General features: G+C 45.8%; 1 protein-coding gene across 4 annotated transcripts in view; it reads right to left on the reverse strand.

The window, feature by feature from the left end:
* The window catches only part of LOC309560040 (N-acetyllactosaminide alpha-1,3-galactosyltransferase-like), a 239,112-nt gene that overhangs the window by 42,951 nt on the left and 172,169 nt on the right, over nucleotides 1–23,992 (reverse strand). The gene's annotated exons all lie outside the window — the stretch shown is intronic.

Below are 23,992 nucleotides of genomic sequence, written 5' to 3' on the forward strand. Positions count from 1 at the left end.
ATTCCTGACACTGGAGCAACTGAGCTTGATATGATCATTTTTCACCTGTGTTTGTGAGTAGCCATTTTATATGTTGCGTGAATAAAGCCTATTGAGGATAATGCGCTAGGTCGGTGCGCCCTTTCTTTGTTTCTGTTTGCCTTGAATATCTACAATAGTAGTGTTAAAGAATAACAAAATGTTTTATTTAAATTTAAAATGTATATTATATTTAATAAAAACACCCTTACTGAAGTAGACATTGCTAATCCAGTGATCTCCACTTGCTTCCGAGTCCTGCTGGAGAGGCTGCCCTGATGCATTCTGAACAGAGGAGTCTCAGCACAGGCGACATTCAAAGAATGCTTTGCCTTTTCCAAATGAATACAAAGCATTTTCTGATTGGACAAGGTGGAGAACCGGAGCGGTGATGTCATGCTCTCCACCTCGTCCAATCAGAGAATACTTTGCCATACCGAGCGGCCAACCTCTTGTGTTTAGAATACAGCAGGGCATTCAGCACGGGACCCAAAAGTAAGTAGAGATCACTGAAGTAGTAATGTCTACTTCAGTGATTTTTAGTTTCCAGGGGCTTCTACCAGGTATGGTGTATGCATTATTACCTTGGTCCAAGCTAGACCAATGTAGGTATGTATGTAGCACCCTCTACTGTGCTAGATGTATATAGATTTGTTAAGATAGGAAATTGGTCTGGCTGAGAGCCAGGCCTGGGTCAGGGTTGAGTGACTCAGGGAGGCTGGTTGACTCGGTAATCAGCATCTCTGGTGCCTCCCCCGTTTTCTAGAATCTTAACGTTTGAAAGTATAATTTTTTTTCTTTAAAAATAACAAACATGTAATACCTACCTACTCTGTGCAGTGGTTTTGCACAGAGCAGCCCGGATCCTCCTCTTCTCGGGTCCCTCTTCAGTGCTCCTGGCAACTCCCTCCTGTTAAGTGCCCCCACAGCAAGCAGCTTGCTATGGGCACCCCCAAGCCAAATGGCAGCTCCGTGTGTCCATTCACACATGGAGCAATAGTTCGGCCCCCCTCTCTCTCTCTTGATTGGCTAACTGACCTTGATTGACAGCAGCGGGAGCTAATGGTACCACTACTGGGTCACAACCATTCAGGAGGGAGAGCCCCAGATGGGCGAGGCAGTCCTGCACATCATTGGATAGAGATGGGGCTCAGGTAAGTATTAGGGGGGCTGCTGCACATAGAAAGCGTTTCATCTTAATGCATAGAATGCATTAAGATAAAAAAACTTCTGACTTTACAACCACTTTAAAGAAGCTTCCAGAAGTGGTGGTTGGAACTAAGAGGAGCTGCTTGGCATATTTATGAGGTCTTTCTTGACCAATCCCCAGCAAAAAAGAGCTGGAAAGGGGTAGGCACCTCATAATTAGACATGAGTCATGCCAGCAGGGGCAGTTGGGTGGAAGATTGGAGATGAAGTGCTGAGGAGGCTGTCAGTGGCCATTGAGGGCGCTCCCTAGTCGGGGGGGGGGGGTGTGACTTCAGGCCTGGGTCTCGGGTGCTGGAGGGACCCTCTACAACCCATGGAGGAATCCTTTCTTGGTGGCAGGGGAGCAAGTAGGAGGACAGAAGGAGCAGGTCAGCACGTCCGGGAGATCTCCTGAAAAATCAGACAGGTGGGCTGGTGAGCCTGGGAGGACAGTGGAGAGAGTGTCAGTCTGAGAGGACTGTGCGGAGAAGTTAGCCAGGAGGGCTGTGAAAGGGGGCAGCTTTAGCCAGATGGGCTGCCGTAGCTGAAGGGGTGGTGCTGGGATCAGTGACCACGGAAGGAAGTTCTGGAAATGCGTTTGCTGTGTCACCCATCTCCATGTATAGGATCTGCGAGTCCCTGCCTGTGATGTCAGGGATGGGCGGGACTGCTACCCATACCCGCCCCCTTTGTCGAGCAACATGTGCATAGAGAAAGAGGAATCCATACATTGCCTGCCAGGGAAAAGGTGCCAAGGCAGGGTTTTTAGCCTTCTGTAGTTGAAAGTGAAAGCAGAGCAGCTCTCCCACAGCTCCTTCAACACCCTCCCTGATCTCCTATCTATTGGGGGAGTTCAGGAGCTGAATATGAGTGTAAGAAAGGAAGCTGTGGCAGCCAGAAACAAAAAGGTGCTTTTAGAAAGGTATTCATGTGGAAGATGGTGGAGCTTTGGGGAAGGGGGGATGGGAAGATGAGGGGAGAGGAGAGGTGTTTGTGTGTGTTGCAGAGGTTGTAGCAGCTGAGGAGAGGTGCATTATTGAGATGTAGATGGATGAATGGACTCTGCACCAAGTGCTCTCTTGAACCCTGTGCATAACATACTCCAGAACCCTTCCCTCTGTATGTAATGCGCTCCAGAACCCACCTTCCTGTACATACTACACTCCAGAACCCACCTTCCTGTACATACTGCACTCCAGAACCCACATTCTTGTACATAACACACTACAGAACCCACCATCCTGTACATACTGCACTCTAAGAACCCACCTTCCTGTACATAACGCTCTCCAGAACCCACCTTCCTGTACATAACGCCCTCTAGAACCCAGTACATAACGCACTCCAGAACCCACCTTTCTGTACATAACGCACTCCAGATCCCAGTAAATAATGCACTCCAGAACCCACCTTCCTGTACATAACGCTCTCCAGAACCCACCTTCCTGTACATAATGCACTCCAGAACCCAGTACATAACGTACTCCTGAACCCACCTTCCTGTACATAACACACTCCAGAACCCTGTGCATAACGCACTACAGAACCCTGTGCATAACATACTCCAGAACCCAGTACATAACACACTCCTACACCCTGTGCATAACGTACTCCAGAACCCAGTACATAATGTACTCCAGAACCCAGTACATAATGTACTCCAGAACCCAGTACATAACACACTCCAGAACCCAGTACATAACACACTCCAGAACCCAGTACATATTGCACTCCAGAAACCACCTTCCTGTACATAGTGCACTCCAGAACCCAGTACATACTCCAGAACCCAGTACATAACGCACTCCAGAACCCACCTTCCTGTAAATAATGCATTCCAGAACCCTGCACTCTTTAGCACTCTACTGAACCCTGCACCATGTGCATAATGCAATCCAGAACCATACACTCTGTATCTGGCACTCTCCTGAACCCTTTACTCTGTGCATAACGCACTCCAGGACCATGCTCCCTGTGCAAAATGCACTCCAGAAACCTGCAGTCTGTACCTAGTGCACTATGTATGTAAAACACACCATAAACTTACTCCCTGTGCATATCGGACTCCAGAACTCTGCACTTCTGAGCCCTGTACTCTGTATGTAAGGCATTCCTGAACCCTGTACTCTGTAAAGGCATTCCTGAGCCCTTACTCTTTACATAAGGCATTCCTGAGCCCTGTACTCTGTATGTAAGGCATTCCTGAACCCTGTACTCTGTACATAGCGCATTCCTGAACCCTGTACATAGCGCATTCCTGAACCCTGCAAAATTAAAGGAACACTTTTTAATCAGAGTATAGCATCAAGTCAATTAAACTCCTGGGATATTGATATGATCAGTTAAGTGGCAGAGGGGATTGTTAATCAGTTTTAGCTGCTTTGGTGTTAATGAAATTAACAACAGGTGCACTAGATGGGCAGCAATTGGACGACCTCCAAAATAGGAATGGTTTTTACAGGTGGAGGCCACTGACTTTTTCCCCTACTCTTTTTTTTTTTTTCCAAATACTCATCTTTTCTGATTGTTTTTCACTTGTTTTGCATTTGGCTAGGTTCAGTGTCACTACTGGTAGGATGAGGCGATACCGCGACCTTATAGAGATTGCATATCAATACGTGCCATTGCCAGAAGGTTTGCTGTGTCACCCAGTACAGTCTCAAGAGCACGAAGGAGACTCCAGGAAACAGGCAGTTACTCTGGGAGAGCTGGACAGGGCCTTAGAAGGTCCTTAACCAATCAACAGGACAGGTATCTGCTCCTTTGTGCAAGGAGGAACAGGATGAGCACTGCCAGAGCCCTACAAAATGACCCCCAGCAGGCCACTGGGGTGAATGTCTCTGACCATACAATCAGAAACAGACTTCATGAGGGTGGCCTGAGAGCCCGACGTCCTCTAGTGGGCTCTGTGCTCACTGCCTGGCACTGTGGAGCTCAATTAGCATTTGCCATTGAACACCAGAATTGTTACGTCTGCCACTGGCGCCCTGTGCTTTTCACAGATGAGAGCAGGTTCACCCTGAGCACGTGACAGAAGTGAAAGGGTCTGGAGAAGCTGTGAAAAACATTTTGCTGGCTGTTCAACATGACCGGTTTGGTGGTGGGTCAGTGATGGTCTGGGTAGGCATATCCATGGACGAACGCACATAACTCTACAGGCTAGACAATGGCACCCTCACTGCCATTAGGTATCGAGATTAAATCCTTGGACCCATTGTCAGACCCTATGCTGGTGCAGTGGGTTCTGGGTTCCTCCTGGTGCACGACAATGCCTGGCCTCATAAGGTGAGAGTATGCAGCCAGTTCCCGGAGGATGAAGGAATTAATACCATTGAAGGGCCCCACCCTCGTCTGACCTAAATCCAATAGAACACCACTGGGACATTATGTTTCGGTCCATCTCATGCCGCCAGGTTGCACCTCAGTCTGTTCAGGAGCTCAGTGATGCCCTGGTCCAGATCTGGGAGGAATTACCCCAGGACACCATCCGTCGTCTCATTAGAAGCATAGCCTGACGTTGTCAGGCATGCATACAAGCACGTGGGGGCCATACAAACTACTGAGTACCATTTTGGGTTGCTGCAATAAAATTTCAGTGAAATGGACTAGCCTGATGCATCATTTTTTCACTTAGATTTTTGTGGTGTCTTTGAATTCAGCCCTCTGTAGGGTGATCATTTTAATTTCCATCAAACGATGTGCCATCCTTTCCTTCCTAACACATTACCCAGTGCATACCAGTATAGATATCCAGCATCATATTTTTCCACATTGAGATCTGATGTGTTTTCAAAGTGTTCCTTTAATTTTTTTGAGCAGTATATATGTTCAAATATATGCAGCACAACACTTTATAACTACGTTAAGGCCTAGTTATGTATTCTCTGAAAGCAGGTCTCACACAATAAAAACCAAGGCCATTTTGTAAGATCATAGGCTGAATTAAAACACCCTCTCATGAAAGTGTCAAAAGATGTCATAATGAAGGTTGTGTTTGTCATAATCAGTGCACATTGGTAGAGTAAAAAACCTCTTGCAAGTAATACTTTGTACAATAAAATAAATACTCGCGCTATGGTGAAATTAAAGTGAAATCAGTGAAGAAATTAATATCTGCAGCAGCTGCGCACAAAGTGTTGATCACTTGTAAACATGAAAAAATAAACAAACAGCCCTAGCATCATATAGAAATATAAAATGTACAAAAGTCCAAAACTGATAAAATTCACTCCGTGATGCGACACACACCCCCCTTTGTGTCCCTCCTTACCATAGGTGTGCGCAGCCTATTGCATTAGGGTGTGCACTCCAAAGTTTAAATACACATGCATGTGTTTGCCTACATGTATATGGCCCCGGTACATTACTCTCCCTGCTGGCAAAGTTAAATATGGCAGAGCAAGTCCGAGGGAGATCTTTCCCATCTCCTCACTGGCAAACAGAGCGATAATGTTAATGTGCCCTAGGTGATTAGGGTGTGCCCAGGCACACCCGGCACACCCTGTGCGCACGCCTATGCTCCTTACCAGAACCAATGGACCCCCGGATTTTCAGTGTGGGAGTCAAACAGGCTTAGCTTATTTAAGACTGATGGGTCACATGGAACGGATCAAGGACTCCCCAGTAGCCTCTTAGATGTTTCAAATAGTCCTCAAGTGCAGAACAAAGAGAAGGAGCCAACAGTGAAGTACTGTAGGGTTGCAGTTTCATTGCGCAGTAAAAACATACTTACAGGACAGTAGATAAAATGAGCATGTAAACGGCAAAGATGTTTCCACGAACGCCATAACCACCATGCGTTCCACGGCAACCAGAAGTGACTTAGTTAAAACTCGGAACCGGAAATTACGTCAACGTGTTTCACCCTCCCACAGGTCAAGGATCTTGATGATGCCCTGTGGGAGGGCGAAACACGTTGACGTAATTTCCGATTCCGAGTTATCGCTCTCACTCTCTCATACTGGCCACTGGAAGACAAACATGGCACCTCGTGGCAAATAACTCAATGAGGATCTCTGAGGATCTGAAAAAAAGAATTGTTGCTCTACATACAGATGGCCTAGGCTATAAGAAGATTGCCAAGACCCTGAAACTGAGCTGCAGCATGGTGGCCAAGACCATACAGCGGTTTACCAGGACAGGTTCCACTCAGAACAGGTCTTGCCATGGTTGACACAAAGAAGTTGAGTGCACATGCTCAGCGTAATATCCAGAGGTTGGCTTTGGGAAATAAATGTATGAGTGCTGCCAGCATTGCTGCAGAAGTTGAAGGGATGGGGGGTCAGCCTGTCAGTGCTCAGACCATACGCTGCACACTGCATCAAATTGGTCTGCATGGCTGTCGTCCCAGAAGTTAGCCTCTTCTAAAGATGATGCACGAGAAAGCCCACAAACAGTTTGCTGAAGACAAGCAGACTAATGCCCCGTATACACGTGCAGATTATCTGAAGACTTTTGTCTGCAGACTTACCAAAACCATATAATATGAGGTCAAACCTAAACACTTTCAATTTGTATGCAATCCGGCAGGCCCTTGCACTAGATAGAAAAGGTAAGTCTGCAGACAAAAGTCTTCAGATAATCTGCACGTGTGTACGGGGCATAAGGCTGGCCATACACTATACAATTTTCTTGTTCAACTTTCCTTTAGATTTACCAAAACCATGTAATATAGGGTCAAACCTAAACACTTTCAATTTATATGCAGTCAGGCAGGCCCTTGCACTACATAGTTTAAGGTAAATCTAAAGGAAATGGAATAAGAAAATTGTATAGTGTATGGCCAGCCTAAGGACATGGATTACTGGAACCATTTCCTGTGGTCTGATGAGACCAAGATAAAGTCCCATCAGGAATGACCTTTCATGGCATTGATAAAGTAGAACCACATTGGATGGGTGGAAATATGACCCAGAAAATATCCAGAAACTAAACAGAATGGATTTACAAAATAAACACGGTTCAACCTAGAGGTATGAATGTAGACATTGACTTGAACTGTTTCATTTTGAATTATTAGGTTTATGCATTACTTTTTTATAATTTTAGATTTTTTATCATTTTAGATTTTTCACATATATATTTTATGTGAATTTTATATAAATATGGTACAGTTATATGCATTATGTGTGATTTTTATCACATACGCTATATGTATTATGCATTTTTCCAATACTAAACAATCATATTGGGAACCTGAACGACCACCTAATATTATCCCCTTTTTCACAATCAATATACATAATTTCAATAATTTTAATATATTTTTTAATATGTGTTTATGTACATTTAATCATACATCATTTATGGATTATATACTTTTGTGTAATATTTTTATGTATTATTATTTATATATTATATACCAGCTTCCAATCCTGTTCACTAGCACTTTTTGCCCAAAACTAGGGGTTGGTTATAACAGATTAGGCACAATATTACCACTGGTAAACTAATGGATTGTAAGGGTCTAATAACTTAGTGGCTAATTACAAAACACCCACTAGATGGCACTATGCGCTTTAGAGAGAGGCCAATAAGAAGCAATGACCATTGAGCCCAAAAGGAACATGATTGAGGAAACCGTCCATCTGGTTGATATATAAATAAGGAAATGACATAGCGTATCACGTGATCCCTGATGACGTCAGCTGCACACTGATGAAATGCGTCGGTTCTCGTGATACGCCATTACGTCACATCTGTCCTGTGGACCGCAGCTGGAACGTGGAACGGTGTTCCTATCGTCTGGCCGATATTCTCCATTTTAAATGTAAGTGATACTTTATTTAATAAAGAAATGCTTTAATACTACACTATGAGCCTCCCTACCTCTTTTGATCATACAGTACATGCTGAGACCCCACACCACCAACGTTTGAGCAAGTGGACCCCAGAGGAATTGTTTTAAGCACACTCCATACCGCACTCTCTACTGAAGGACCACAGCGGGATTCCCCAACGAGAAAACATAGGAAAGACCCCAAAGGGGATCCCCCTAAAGACCAGTTGTGCCTCAGACACCGCGCTCTCTACCGAGGGAACCATAGGTCATCCGGTAAGTGGGCTGTACATGCGTTTGAGGTGAAATATACACACAATCCCACTGGAGCTTGTACCAAGTATTGTCCACTGTCACCTAATTAAGAACAAGAGCACTTTGTAGTTTATTGGATTTCCTCACTGAAGCCTGTATTAAGAATTGTTTATTGTCACCTATTAAGCACAAGAGCACTTTTTCAGCTAATTGGATTATATCTACTCAATTATATATTTTTACTTATATTTATGAATTATGGACTGATCTATTTTGCAGCTATTGCATATTGTGCATAGTCATCTTGAATTCCATTATTCATTTATCTATTTATGTATTTTTCTATTGTCACATTTATTTATGGACATTGGTGATATTTGTATATATTTATCTATTTATTCATTTATGCACACATATTGAAACACATTGGTGATATTCATAGGAGTTTACATATTTTTTATTCACACCAGTATTGGAGCGCTGTCCCTACTGTATTTTATCAAGATAAACTTATTTGGTTCAGGTGAGGAGTACAAAGACAAGTGTGTCTTGCCTACAGTCAAGCATGGTGGTGGAAGTGTCATGGTCTGGGGCTGCATGAGTGCTGCCAACACTGGGGAGCTACAGTTCAGTGAGGGAACCATGAATGCCAACATGTACTGTGACATACTGAAGCAGATCATTATCCCCTCCCTTCGGGAATACTGCCCTCCAACATGGTGTCTATATCATGTTGGAGGGCAGTATTCCAACATGATATTGACACCAAACACACCTCCAAGACAACCACTGCCTTGCTAAAAAAGCTGAGGGTAAAGGTAATGGACTGGCCTAGCATGTCTCCAGACCTAAACCCTTTTGAGCATCTGTGGGGCATCCTCAAACTGAATGTTGAGGAGCGCAAGGTCTCTAACATCCACCATCCCTATGATGTCGTTGTGGAGGAGTGGAAGAGGACTCCAGTGGCAACCTGTGAAGCTCTGGTGAACTCCATGCCCAAGAGGGTTAAGGCAGAATATAATGGGGGTCACACAAAATATTGACACTTTGGGCCCAATTTGGACATTTTAATTTAGGGGTGTACTCCTTTTGTTGCCAGCGGTTTAGACAATTATGGCTGTGTGTTGAGTTATTTTGAGGGGACAGCAAATTTACACTGTTATACAAGCTGTACACTCACTACTTTACATTGTAGCAAAGTGTCATTTCTTCAATGTTGTCACATGAAAATATATAATAAAATGATTACAAAAATGTTAGGGGTGTACTCACTTTTGTGAGATACTGTACATACATTTGTACCCCTGCACTCTGTGAATTACCCATTCCTGAATCCCCACACTCTGAACATAACACACTTGACCCCTGCACTATATACATTACCTGCACTATAAAAATCACAATAAGCGTATTTTGATTGATTTGCGCAAAAGTTATTGCGTTTACTAACAAAGGGAAAGATTTCTGTCATTTTTGGTGTTTTTTTTTTTAACGAGTAATGGCGGCGATCTGCGATTTTTTTTTTGCGGGACTGCGACATTGCGGTGGACAGATCGGACCCTTGACTGACATTTTTGACACTTTTGGGGGTACCAGTGACATTAGGGGTTAATTTTATTGGAAAGGGAGGGGTTAATGTATGCCTGGTGCTTACTAACGTGTGTGGGGGGAGGTGACTGTGTGACACAAGGACAGATCGAGGGTTCAGCTATGCTGAACCCTGCAATCTGTCCCTGACTGTCACTTAGGAGATCCGCCCGCTTGTGTTTACACAAGCGGGCGGATCTCCACACTCGATTCCCCGACGATCGGGGAAGAGCAGCGGCGATCGCCGCTGCTCCTCCCCTGGCCCGACTCCCGCTGTGACTGAATACAGCGGGAGTGAGCCTCCAGCGCCGCGCGCGCGCCGCTTGGAGAAGGGGGAATTTCTGCCGACGTAGTACTGCGTCGTCAGACGTTATCGAGCCACTTTGCCGCAGTAGTGCTCCAGTGAGCAGTCAGCAAGTGGTTAAAGGTGAAGTTCCTCTTGAGGCTTGTAGGAAAAGAAATAGCCGCACATCCAGGGATTCCAATAGGTTTCAAATACCTTTATTTCCAAAAAGTTGCAAGTGATGACACCAAAGACACCAGCATGAAGTCTCGTAGACACGTTTCACACATACATCTTGCAATGATGTATGTGTGAAACGTGCTGGTGTCATGCTGGTGTCTTTGGTGTCATCACTTGCAACTTTTTGGAAATAAAGGTATTTGAAACCTATTGGAATCCCTGGATGTGCGGCTATTTCTTTTCCTACAAGTGTTCCCACGGAGGCGGGCCGGGCTGGGGCCAGCACTCTATTGGATATCCTATCTCCTGGCAATCACCACACACTATACACCTGGAGCAGTGTCTTTCCTTTCTTCAGTATCCTCTTGAGGCTGGTGTCACACTATTGCGATGACAGACATCGCATGTGATTTGCACCGCATTGCTGTGCACATCACACGTGATGGCTGTGCAAAGCGAATTCAGCCATACAGTTGAATTCGCATCGCATTCGGACCAAAATTGTCCAGGATCCTTTTTTTGCTCCTCACTGGAATCAAATCGCATGGGTGTTCACACAAATGCGATTTGATTCCTGTCCGATTTCACAGTTCACACTGCATTTTGCGAACCCGATTTGATGGTGTCATTAACTTTACATTGACAACTGCAGTGGTTCACAGAGGGCAGCGTGAACTGCCTGTGAGTGAGATGTGATGCAGGAACCCGCGCTGAAATTGCGCTGGTTCCCGCATCGCGCAAGCGTGAACCCAGCCATTCCCCAAGTAGAAACTGCTGAAAAAAAAAAGTTTTAGAGTTTTTGAGATTTTTGGGCTGGAAAACCTGACTCTATCCTGCTAAGACCAACACATTATGAAGATATGGGTGTGAAGAAAAATTATTTATTTAAGGAATTAAAATGTTTGAAAAAAAAAAAAAAACAATGCAAAGTTAGTGGAAAAATGACTTTATGGAATATCTAGACATGAGATCATCTATCAGAAACCTGACTCCATGGGGTTGATTTAGTATGGGGTTAATGCACACGGGTGTATTAAAATACTCTTATCTACGTTGGATCTTTCTGCCAGGAGCTGGCAGAAGAATCAAGCATATAAAATGCTCATTGTGGTGCATAATTACACGTTTTTGCACATTTACAGGCATATGAAAACGGCCATCCATAAAAAATTATTTATTGGTTTAGACACGTACTTGCAAGAGAATATCATAGGCAAATAATGCGATAAGACGATAAGAGGTCACCGCTTCCACTGCCACCCAACGTACATTTCCTTCTAATAAACTTTGTCACTGGGGCAACATCATATAATATAATATCCTTCTTTCTTGTAAGTACATGTCTATACCAATAAATAGTTTTTATGGATGTCTGCGCAATGAGTGGTTTCCTCCTTTTTCATGTGTGACACAACGAGCTGGAGTGTGGATTACTAGCACGGCTTGATGTTAATGAGATGTGGTTTATCATCCATACTGGGAGCCTGGATTTGCTAAGAAAGTGTCATCCAATAGATGGGGCGCTCTTTGCTTGCATTGAAAAAGCTGCAAAAAGGCTTTGTTAAACCTGCAAAAGGTCAATCCATCTGGTAAGAAGCAAATCCTATTTTGTGTGCAGTGGCGCACGGTGTATTTAAATAGGTTCGGAACTATACTGTATTCAGGAAGAATCACCTCTGAATGGTTGTTGGAAATCAATACCTGATCACACTATCTTGTGCAGGTGACTTTTATCATCTATTTATTCACCTCACTTTTGGTTTAATATTTCTCATTGTTTACTAAAAACAACCTTTTTTAATTGGTGCAATTAATGACTTTTTTAGCACTGTTGTTTTTGGTAAGCACATTTACTTTCTTTACATGGTATTTTCTATGATTATGTGCAATATATTCAAGGGGTGCCATTCCCATATTTGTTTGAATTCACATATACTGTATGTAAATATTTGGTGTGTAATATACCTGCAAGGGTATGTCCTCGCGCCACTGGATGCACAATTAAATCAATTAAATAAATATTCCTGCGAGCTAAACCGGTCTAAACCGGTCTATCACTTATTTTTCAATATTGCTGCGAGCACAGCACTGTCTCTAAAGTGTAAGCGAGTATATATACAAAGCAATCTAGAGATACTGTCTTACTATATCCCCCTTAGAAGACATGGTGACCCTGTGTCGAGCGCGTAGGGGAGGGGCCCGGACGGTATCATAGCCAATTCCAGTTAGGAAGGAAGCAGCATGCAGAGGATCCCATTCCCACCATCACTTTTTTATTGCCACTGAGGATGCTTTTAGGATTGGTGCACTTAAAGCACCTACAAAATGTGAGTACATTTTTGTTCTGTTTATTTAATAAAATCTGAAATTTATAAGCACTATTGGAGTCCCCTCAAATCTTTTACATGTAACAACCTATGTGAATAAGAGGGACACCCACTAAGGAAAAATTAACCCCCCCCCCCCCCCCGAGGAGACCAGCAGACCACCAGTTCCGTGAAAGATGACCCTAAATAGGGTAAACTGCGCTGTGTGATCCAGCTTAGCCGCTGAGTCGCATGTGTGGAGGTGAGAACCCAGACTCACAGGAGGTCACTCTAGATCAATATTGGATATACACTCTAATGGACTATTCTCCAGATATTGATGGGAAATGCAATATTTAGCACTGGAAAACAGCACTAGACACTTTTTGCACTATTATTTACTTTTTGGAAATTTTATATATATTTTTTTGGCATTTTAGTTAAACAGCACAGGTTGATTTATTATACTATTGGTTTTATATATCAATGCACGGTATGCACTTTATTTCTGGTTAATTATCGCTTCAAATATCTATTCTTCGTTAATATTTATTATCACGGTAAAAATATTAATTATATTGAGCACTAGAATATTATTATATTTAGATCATCTGTTACAGTATCATATTAACATTGGATGCACTTTATATATATTTATATTTATGACATTTATTTATTGCATATATTTTGCACACATTTAAATTACATTCTCACACACATATATATATATATATATATAGATATACACGTTTTTAAAGCACTTCATATTGCGCGGCATTTCCTATATGTATTTATTAGCCACTGGATGCATAGTTGGCAACATTTGAAAAAAATTTCCAGGGACACTTTGCAGCACAGCTATCAATTACTTACCCACACCCACTTCCCTGAAGCTCCTCACACTCCGCATAATTAATCTCCACCTACTTTTAATTCGATTATAGGGTCTACTCAATAAAGAGAGAATTACAGGAAATTGAAAAGGGAATTTTAAACTTGAGGCCAAAGTAGGAGAGTTGGAATAATTCTCCCATTCAGCTGCACTACTTCTGCCTAAAGTTTAAAATTCTCATCACAATTCCCTGCAATTCTAAAGTGTCAAATGTGCTCAGGTGTGACCATACAAAAAATGTAATATGTAAATATAAATAAAGTGTAAATAAGTACATTAAGTGCAAAGTGTAAATAAGTACATTCCCGAGACAATGTAAATTACCCGGGACAGGCTACTATTTGCCGGGACTGTCCCAGCAAAAACGGGACAGTTGGCAAGTAGGCTGGATGTAGAGGCCTATCTGATATTTACTCTATATTGGGCAGCAGCTGGGGGATGTATGTGATGATATGGGAAGGAATGTCTCCAATAGGGGGACCTCACCTCAGCGCTTGCTTTGTGTATAATCTGATTGGCTTCGTTTACTGTTGGTTCCTTGTAGTGGATCAATAAAATTATATTAATATGTTGTGTAACATAAATATGTAAACAACCACTATTGTGCAAAAATTCATACGTTAAGAATTGTGCAATATTCCAAAACTACAACATATCACAAATGTGCAAAAACAAGATAGTATATTATAAAATTAATATTGTGCAAATTCTGCAATTATTGCCAAATAAAAGTGCTCTGTGCAAAGAAAAATTATTGTAAGCAGGATCTAGCCCTGCACAATGTGCTTTGAAATCATACTTAAGGCTGAATTGTGCAAAAAAAATGTTTTTGATTGGATTGATAAAGACAGCTCTGCATATGTCCAATATACAGTCTTATATTATAAGGTGCAAGTGCTTGGGACATGCTCGGGATGTGCAGGTGATCCTCAGCTGGCTGCTTGGCTACCTCTCCTGCTCAATGTTTGATCCACACGTGAATAGATGAAATGACTCACCAGATAATGTGGGTTATATCTGTCATATGACAGTACAACCTTTACCGCTTGTGTGGTATCCCTCACTGGGTGTAATGGAGCAGATCCGGTTCAGCTGGACTGGCCTGTGTCTGCCGCCTTCCTAGCTGTTGGTTCCTCCCGTGTGGTCATGTAAAGAAAATATGCTCCATATAGTGTAGTAATCCTTAGTAAAACGTTTATTTAATCCTCCGATATGTACAATTAATGTAGGATAAAAATAAGGTAAAATCTTGATAAAATCACATACAAAATGTGCGTGGCCGTCACGGTATATATGAACTGGGTCTGGAATGCGGTACTGCAGGTACCTTTTCCGGTTTGCGTTCCAAAGTTCAGTCACGTAATGCCGCTACTGTCACGGAACCATGAACCAGACGTACAACAACAGATAAGTGAAAATAAGAAGGCTTTATTGAAAATCAAGCTGTAAAGCAAGAGTCCAAACGGATGGCGAAACCGAGGCAGAGTCCTTGCGAAGCCAGAGGTCAGGAACCAGGAGGGTAGTCAGACGAAGGCGGGATCAGGAACCAGCAGGGTAGTCAGACGAAGCCAGGATCAGGAACCAGCAGGGTAGTCAGACGAAGCCAGGATCAGGGACCAGAAGCAGCAGCAGTCTTAGAAGCATGTGAACACAGGAGGACCAAGCAAGGAACTGAAGCCACAGACCTCCTATATATATGAGCTAGGCATCCAGCTCCTCCCAGTGGGAAGGAGGAGCCGCAGGGTGGGAGGCTACAAGAAACCCAGAAACCAAGATGGCCGCCAGCACATGTCAAACGAAGGAGAACAGCAAGAAGGTAAGACCATGACAGTACCTCCCCCTCAAGGGCCCCTCCTCCGCGGAGTAAAGAACGGTTTCTGAGGGAAGCGTGCGTGGAAGGCTCGGAGCAAAGCAGGAGCATGGACATCTGCGGAGGGAACCCAGGAACGCTCCTCTGGACCATAACCACACCAATGAACCAAAAACTGCACCCGACCGCGGACCAGGCGTGAGTCCAGGATATTGCTCACCTCATACTCCTCACGATTGCCCACTTGGACCGGACGAGGCAGAGGAACCGAGGAAGTGAAACGATTACACACCAGTGGCTTCAACAGGGAGACATGAAACACGTTGGAGATCCGCATGCCAGGAGGAAGCGCAAGGGCATAGGCTACCGGGTTTACCCTGCGAAGCACTCGGAAGGGACCAACAAAGCGAGGCGCCAGCTTGGGAGTGGGCACTCGAAGGTTGAGGTTGCGGGTGGACAACCATACACGGTCTCCGGCCTGGTAGGAAGGAGCAGGCGCTCGTCTGCGATCAGCCTGGAGTCTCTGGCGCTGCGCAGAGACCTCAAGGGACTTCTGGATCTGTACCCAAGAAGCTCGTAGGACGGAAAGGTGATCCTCCACAGCCGGAATATCCTGGGGAGAGAATACCTCCGGTAACACGGCAGGTTGGAACCCATAATTGGCCATGAAGGGAGACGTCCCAGAGGAAGAGTTCACCGCCGTGTTCCTGGCAAACTCAGCCCAAGGCAGGAGGTCAACCCAATTGTCTTGGTGATCGGAGACATAGCAACGAAGGAATTGCTCCAAGGCCTGATTGGATCGTTCTGCGGCCCCATTGGACTGAGGGTGGTAGGCCGAGGAGAAGGAGAGATGAATCCCCAACTGGGAGCAAAAGGCGCGCCAGAACCTGGACACAAACTGACTCCCCCGATCCGACACAATCTCCTTGGGCAAACCGTGCAACCGGAAGACCTCCCTGGCAAAAATCGTGGCCAACTCCTGTGCAGAGGGTAACTTCTTGAGAGGAACACAGTGGCACATTTTGGAAAATCGATCCACAATCATGAGAATGACCGTATGGCCTCGGGATGCAGGGAGGTCCACAATGAAATCCATCCCCAGGTGTGACCATGGGCGCTCCCCGGTGGCTATGGGTTGCAGAAGGCCCAACGGAAGGTGCCGAGGGGACTTACTCTGGGCACAAACGGAGCATGCCGCTACATATGCGGCGATGTCGGAATGTAGGGAAGGCCACCAGAACAGACGTGAAACAGCCCAGGACAGCTGATTCTTTCCAGGATGCCCCGCGGTCTTGGAGTTATGGTAGGTTCGCAACAACCGAGTGCGCAACTCCTCAGGCACAAAACATCTGCCGTTGGGTCTCCCAGAGGGAGCACCAGATTGAGCCGCCAAAATCTGCTCACCCAGGGGAGAGGTCAGGCTGGTGCGAATGGCGGCCAGGATCTGATTCGGAGGTATGACCGAAGTCGGAATCGACTCCTCCCTGGACAGGTCGGAGTACTGCCATGATAAGGCATCCGCCCTGATGTTCTTGGAACCGGGTAGGTAGGAGACCACGTAATTAAAACGTGACAAGAACAGAGCCCATCTGGCCTGACGTGGTGTCAATCTCTTGGCCTCAGAAAGGTAGGTCAGATTCTTGTGGTCCGTCAGGATGAGGACCGGAACCACCGAACCCTCGAGCAAGTGCCTCCATTCTTTAAGAGCCTGCACGATGGCCAATAACTCCCTGTCACCAATCTGATAGTTGCACTCCGCGGAAGACAGTTTCCGGGAGTAAAACCCACAAGGAAGCAGAGGACCCTCTGGTGTTCTACGCTGAGACAGAAGGGCGCCTACTCCCGTCTCAGACGCGTCCACCTCGAGGACAAAGGGCAACCCAGGGTTGGGATGCGACAGAATCGGAGCCGACACAAAGGCGGACTTTAGAGCCTCAAAAGCTCGGATGGCCTCGAGCGGCCAGACCTGGGAATTACTGCCCTTCCTGGTCAGATCCGTGAGAGGCTTGGCTAGCATGGAAAAGTCCCTGATGAACTTCCGATAATAATTGGCGAAGCCCAAAAAGCGCTGCAGGGAGCGAAGACCACTGGGCTGGGGCCACTGTAGGACAGCCGAAACCTTCTCAGGATCCATGGAGAACCCCTCAGCGGAAATGATGTAACCTAAGAAGGTTACCTGGGATCGGTGAAATTCGCATTTCTCAAGCTTACCGAACAGCTTGTTCTCTCGTAACCGTTGCAACACTCGTCTGACATCCAGAATGTGGGTCTCCATGGATTCAGAATATACCAAGATGTCATCCAAATAGACCACCACACACTGCTGCAACAGGTCACGGAAAACATCGTTAATGAATTCCTGAAAGACTGCGGGCGCATTGCACAACCCAAAGGGCATAACCAAGGATTCATAATGACCGGTCCTGGTGTTAAACGCGGTCTTCCACTCATCGCCCGCCTTGATCCTTACGAGGTTATATGCCACCCTCAGGTCGAGTTTGGTAAAGACCGTGGCCCCTTTAAGGCGATCGAACAGCTCGGAAATCAAGGGTATCGGGTAAGCGTTCTTGATCGTGATGCGATTGAGACCCCTGTAATCGATGCAAGGCCTCAACTCACCGCCCTTCTTTTTCACAAAGAAAAATCCAGCCCCTGCCGGGGACGAGGATTTGCGAATGTGTCCGCGTGAAAGCGCCTCCTTCACGTACTCCTCCATGGCCTCATTCTCCGCTACCGACAGTGGATAGACCTTGCCACGAGGAGGAACGGCACCATGTTGTAACTCGATGGCACAATCGTATGGGCGGTGCGGAGGTAGGGCAACCGCGCGCACCTTATCGAATACATCCCGGTACTCCTCGTATTCAGGAGGCAACAGAGAGTCCGAGGAAGTACACAGCAACTTGACAGGCCCATGGATGCAACTAGCCCCACACTGCGGTGACCACGAGAGGATCTCGGCCGATCTCCAATCGAAAGTCGGATTATGCTTCTGGAGCCAGGGATACCCCAAGACCACCGAGTAGTGTGGAGACGAAATAACCTGGAAGCAGACCGACTCTCTGTGAACGGCACCAATGGCTATCCCCACTGGAAGGATCTCATGAGTCACGTGTGGCGGCAGAAGGGGTCTGCCGTCTATCGCCTCAAGAGCCAGTGGAGAACCTCGGGCCTGCAGAGGAATGGAATTGGCGGCAGCGAACACACTATCAATGAAAAAACCACCAGCACCAGAGTCCACCAACGCCTGGGTCGTCACAGAGCCCCCGACCCAGGAGAGGACAACAGTGATCAGTGGTTTGTCAACACGGGAAACCGGGGACGAGGAGACTCCACCCAAGATCTGCCCCCGACAGGATCTCAGGTGCGAGCGTTTCCCAGACGGTTCGGACATGCCAACCGAAAATGCCCACCGAGACCACAGTACATGCATCGACCCTCGCGTCTTCGGAGTACCCTCTCCCCCTCGGACAGGCGAGCAAAGCCCAGCTGCATGGGTTCACCCCCAGCCAAGTCATCCCCAGGAGGCGTGGGAGGAGAGGGAGGCACGGGTGGGACAGCAAAGGTAGGCGCCAATCTGTTAGGAGGCCTCCGCAGACTCTCCTTAAAGGAAGGTCTCTCCCTGAGTCTGGTGTCAATCAAAATCAAGAAAGAAATAAGAGACTCGAGCTCCACTGGTAGGTCCTTAGCTGCAACCTCATCCTTCAAGGCATCCGAGAGACCATGAGAGAAAGCAGCGACCAGAGCCTCATTATTCCAGCCCACCTTTGCTGCCAGGGTACGAAACTCAATGGCGTATTCAGCTACGGATCGTGAACCCTGTCTGATGGACATAAGGAGCTTCGCAGCAGAGGCAGCACGAGCCGGCACATCGAATACCCTCCGAAGAGAAGCAACAAAACCGGAAAACTCGGCAACCACCGGATTGTTGTTCTCCCATAAAGGGCTGGCCCAGACCAAGGCCTTGTCCGAGAGCAGCGAAATTAAGAAGCCCACCTTTGATCTCTCAGTAGGAAAGGCATGTGGCAGCAACTCGAAATAAATGCCCACCTGGTTAAGGAAGCCTCGGCACTGAGTTGGCTCTCCCCCAAAGCGCTGTGGAAGGGGGGCAGAACCGATCATACCCCGAAACACCGCAGGCGCAACAACAGGTGTCGGGGTAGACTCTGGCGCAACAACCGGAGCGGCAGTAGGAGCGGGCCCAGGAGCGACAACCGACCCATCGGCAACGGGAGCGAAATGAGCCGTGCGTTCAAGCAGGGTTTGCAACGCCACGGCGAACCGACCCAACAGGTGATCCTGCTGATCAAGTCTGGCAACCAGCGTGGGTAGCGAGGATGGCCCTGTACCGTCAGAATTCATGGCTTGGTCCTAATGTCACGGAACCATGAACCAGACGTACAACAACAGATAAGTGAAAATAAGAAGGCTTTATTGAAAATCAAGCTGTAAAGCAAGAGTCCAAACGGATGGCGAAACCGAGGCAGAGTCCTTGCGAAGCCAGAGGTCAGGAACCAGGAGGGTAGTCAGACGAAGCCGGGATCAGGAACCAGCAGGGTAGTCAGACGAAGCCAGGATCAGGAACCAGCAGGGTAGTCAGACGAAGCCAGGATCAGGAACCAGCAGGGTAGTCAGACGAAGCCAGGATCAGGGACCAGAAGCAGCAGCAGTCTTAGAAGCATGTGAACACAGGAGGACCAAGCAAGGAACTGAAGCCACAGACCTCCTATATATATGAGCTAGGCATCCAGCTCCTCCCAGTGGGAAGGAGGAGCCGCAGGGTGGGAGGCTACAAGAAACCCAGAAACCAAGATGGCCGCCAGCACATTTCAAACGAAGGAGAACAGCAAGAAGGTAAGACCATGACAGCTACGTGCGTTCCAACTTACGCATTTCGTCGGCACGCTGGCGTCTTCAGAGATGGTAGGCGCGTAGTAGGCTAATGCTTTTATGTTCTGATCCTGATTAATAATACAATAGAAAATATGATAAAAAATATGATGAAAAGAAAAAAAAAAAATATATATATATATAATTTATGAAGAGAATTTAATGATTTTACTAAATTTAGATTAGCTAATTCATGAGGGAAGTTTGGTGGGTACATTATATGGTATGGATACCAGCAAATTTAACTCCTTATTGTTGCAAGGTGTGACACCACCATGTCTAACTCCCTGTATGCAACTCATTGCCCACCCTAGTTGATACGGGTAAATTTTCGAGTAAAACTAAAATTTTAGTGTAAAACTAAAAAAGTTTAGACCAGATGGAATTGTTTTCCTGTGGCAGATGTAAGATGTAAAACTATTAGAAACAGGAAACACAAAACTCTTGAATTCCATTCCCATACAACTAAGAAAGCATACAAGATTAACAAGCTAATCCCCTGCCAGAGAACCCATGTTACGTACGTGCTGACCTGTCCATGCATTCAATATATATAGGCCGCACCACAAGACAACTCAGAGTGCGTGTAGGGGAGCACATTGACAACATAAAAAAGGGTTTAGATACCACAGTGTATCAAACCATTTTCGACTAAAACACAACAGAGACCCCACTTTTTTATCATTTTGAGGAATAGACAAAATTGAACCCCATTGGGGGAAAAACATAATAGCAGTATCCCAAAATGAATCATAATGGATTTTTGAATTACGCACCCTACAACCCAATTTTATGAACATGGAGATGGACATAAACTGCTAAAAGGGCTTGTTCAAGAAACCATGCACAAAGCAAAATGTTAAGTGCAAATTGCAGCAACCCAGAGTAACCAAATCAGCATTTACTTATCTGACATCACACTAGCAAAAGATGAATTCTGATTGGTTGCCACAGGGTTTAGGGTGTACAGTTTCAGTAAATTAGGTTGAAAGGCAAATATGGGCAAAGGTTTTAAAAATCAGCCCTCCATCAGTCACCCACAGCCATCTGTGTCTTTTGCCCTCCTGTGCTTGACTGGGCCGTCGCTTCCCTCGGCTCTGAGCGGAGCCACGCTGCAGCCCCAAGATGAGGGAGATGGGTGAAGGTGGAGACAATTCTAGGCGCCGAGGAGGAATTTGAAATCCTCTTTCACTCTGAACGTTGGGAGCCTCTTCTGCTGCTGCTGTCACGTGACGAGTGACATCACTGGTTGCCAGACTCCAGGCGATACTAGCAACCAGTGTGGCAGGCGAGGCAGTAGAGGCCCAACAGAGAGGAAGAGCATATTGGAAACTCGGGGCTAATAATTGTAAACAATCCACACGAGACACTGCTAAGAGGTATCATGGCTAAGAAGGGATTTACCTTCATTAGAGAGGACAAACATATTCCACAGAGCCCAAGTTCTGGAATAGCGATCATGTTGGTGACGTGCTGACAGGACAAGATCTTCCATCCTGTTTATCTCCTCTGCCTTTCTAAGCCATAGGCCAATGGTTGGAGGCTTTGGATTCTTCCAGTTAAGAGGAATGCACATTTTGGCAGCGTCTAGGAGATGGCAAATGGCAGATTTTTTGGTAAATTTTTGCTGAGATATTAGAGGGATGGAGAAGGAAGAAAGCAGGGTCATTAGGGACTGGACATTCTGTGAATTTTTGAGATACTTCTTGTACTGTCTTCCAAAACTCCCTGAGCCTGGGACACGACAAAAAGATGAGAAGGAGTGTCCCCCTGCCCCTCCTGCCACCTGCAGCAGCAATCAGTGGCCATAGGGAAGAATTTATTTAACTGTAATGGTATATGATACCACCTTGTCAGGAGTTGGAAATTGGTTTCTTGTATCCTCGTACAAATGGAGGACTTGAATGAGAACTGAATGATGTGATTTTGTTCATCTGGTGTAAAAGTACTGTTCAGGTCTTGCTCCCATTTGGCTAAATGAGTTGGTTGGTAAGTCCCTGGGGGGTGGAAGCAGTAGTGCGTACGTAGCGGAGAGTACGTGTGGTAATATGCCATCATTGGAACAGTGTTCCTCAAAAGCAGTAAGTTGTTTACTATACCCATTTTGGGTGGCAGGATTTGTAAGAAGTGGCGGAGTTGGAGCACCCGCCAAAAATCTAGATGGTAAGGTCCTGAGGGGTTCATAAGGTCAGCAAGCGAAGGAGTTCAAAAGGTTCTATACTGGTAGCCCGGTGTGAACTGAGGGTTTCCCAAAATGGGAGTTAATGGTGAGTGTATTGAGGAAGGGGAAGATTGTGTGAATAGTTTCGAGCCAATTCACGTTGTGTGGCCTATGAGGGGATGGTGTTTCATGGAACTTGGTAGCGAGTGGTAGCACCAGAGCCCTCTATTAGGAGGTAAGTTACTTTGAGCTTGTTCTAATCCAGGTCACAGCTTAATGTTGCCATGACGACACCAGTCTCTGAGTCTCCCTAGTTGTGTGTCTTGATAGTATTTGTGTAAGTCTGGGACTGCAAGCCCCCCAAGTCTTTTGGAAAGTGAGAGTAGTCACCTACATAGTCGAGGCTGCTTGTGGGCCCATATGAATTCTACACGTAAAGATTGTGCCTGTCCAAAGTAGCGGGGAGGAATGAGTATTGGGATGGCCTGAAAGAGGTATAAGAATTTGGGGAGAATACTCATTTTAATTATATTGCAAAGGCCAAACCACGAATGGAGGCCAGATTGCCATTTTTCTAGTAAGGCATGGACTTTCTTTAAGAGTGAAGGAAAGTTCAGTTTGAAAATTTGTGAGAATTTAGGAATGATAAATGTACCCAAATATTTCAGCACGGAATCCATCCACTTTAGTTTGAAGTTCGAGGGCAGATGTTGAAGGAGAGAGAGGTTGCGGTATACCTACCCCCATCGCTTCAGATATGTTAAAGTTAATTTTTAAATTGGACAGTATGCCATGTGACTCAAATTTGCGAAGGAGGTTCGGTAAAGAAATTAAAGGGTTCGTAAGGGAAAATAACAGATCGTCAGCGTACGCAGATACTTTATTTTGAGTCCCTCCAATATCTACGGATGTAGACGTATTTTGCATAAAAAGGGTTCCAGTGACAAAGCAAAAAGAAGGGGTGACAGGGGGCACCCCTGTTTTGTCCCATTTGTGATTGGGAAACAATCAGATAGGACACCATTTGCCTTGACTTGTGCAGTAGGGTTGGAATAGATCTGTGAGATCTAATTTAACATAGTATTGCCAAATTACATGTACCGTAAGACCGAGAATATAAAACCAAGGCTGGCGCTACCTGTAAGGCGACCTAGGCAGTCGCCTAATGAGCAACTTAGCAGGGGGCACCAGCATCCTGCACCCAGAATCAGTAATGGACCCCTCATGCTGTGCGCCGCCTGAGCGTTACAGCAAACTACTCTATGTGAGGGTTCCAGCGTCGTCGAAATCCCCATAGGAAAGCATTGAATAATGCTTTCCTATGGGGAGGTCTAATGCGCGTGCGTGGCCATTGCTGTGTATGCGCATTAGGTCTCCCCCGCCGACATCAGCCGGTGGGGGAGACCTAATGCGCATGTGCGGCAAAGGAGAGTAGGCGAAGCCTGACCCAGCACCGAGGTAAGTCACTGAAGGGGGTTTTAATCCCATCAGCAACTTGGGATGGGGGTGGGAGGGAGAGGGGCACTACAGGGTCCTGCAGTGCCAGGAAAACTAATATGTTTTCAAGGGGGCAGCAATTATTTTTTTTTGCCTAGGGCGGCAAAAATCCTTGCACCAGCCCTGCATAAAATGCCAATCCACCCA

The sequence above is a fragment of the Pelophylax lessonae genome, assembly GCF_965119305.1.
Source record: "Pelophylax lessonae genome assembly, chromosome: 7".
NCBI classification, from domain to species: Eukaryota; Metazoa; Chordata; class Amphibia; order Anura; family Ranidae; genus Pelophylax; species Pelophylax lessonae.